This window comes from Malania oleifera, chromosome 1 (genome assembly GCF_029873635.1).
Source record: "Malania oleifera isolate guangnan ecotype guangnan chromosome 1, ASM2987363v1, whole genome shotgun sequence".
Lineage (NCBI taxonomy): Eukaryota > Viridiplantae > Streptophyta > Magnoliopsida > Santalales > Ximeniaceae > Malania > Malania oleifera.
In genome coordinates, this window is record NC_080417.1 from 10,451,518 (window position 1) to 10,452,370 (window position 853).

The 853-nt window shown below is 36.9% G+C and overlaps 1 non-coding gene across 1 annotated transcript; it reads left to right on the forward strand.

Annotated features, from left to right (window-relative positions):
- Window positions 1–471: 471 nt before the first annotated feature.
- Window positions 472–578, forward strand: LOC131147368 (small nucleolar RNA R71). The gene has a single exon (XR_009134755.1). It is a non-coding gene; the product is annotated as a small nucleolar RNA R71 (small nucleolar RNA).
- Window positions 579–853: the final 275 nt, after the last annotated feature.

Consider the following 853-nt stretch of genomic DNA (forward strand, 5'->3'; position numbering starts at 1 on the left):
GGATTCTTTGGTGCTAATGAAATTAAATAATAGATGATTATTTTTATATGTACTGAACTCTCTGCCATACACTGTTATAACTTTTTCTTCCTTATTGAGAGGTGTCTCACCCTGATGATTTATTATTCTTTTCAGGTCCTTCAGGTAAACGAGCTTAGAAAGCTCTTAGGCGAGATTTAGTTGTGAGTGGTTAAAAGAATAGGTTTATGTAAATTTTTATGTTAAATTATCTTGGTTATATAATATGGAGAATTTGGTTATACTCTTTTATGGGTTTGTATATATGTTTATAGTACTCTGGTATTTTATTTGAGGTTGTTTAATCAATTCTACTGCGTGAATGGTATCAGAGACATGTTTTTGGTCTCATAACACCCTGGGCCCCACTTGGCGGGTCCAAGCCGTTACAACTAAAGTCCGAGTTTGCCTTTTAACCTATTATAAAACATCTGAATTTGCAACCAATCCGGCAATCCATGTTGTCAGCAGCGTCGAAACAAATCTTTAAACATTTCCTGAGCTTCATAGAGTGATTCAAAATTATTTTGTTTGAATTGACTAATCTCACTCCTGAGTTGGGCTATTTTTGCAAGTGGGAAGAATTTAGCCAGAAACTTTTCTGCCACATCCTTCCAACTAGTGATACTTCCTGGATGTGGAGATTGTAGCCAACCTCTTGCCTTGTCCCTCAAAGAAAAAGGGAACAATCTTAGCCTAATGGTGTCTTCAGTGACACCATTGATCTTTATAGTGTCGTAAATCTCCAGAAACATCGCCAAATGAATATTGGGATCATCAAGTGGTGATCCACTAAATTGGGCTTGTTGCACCATGCTGATCAAGGCGAGTTTGA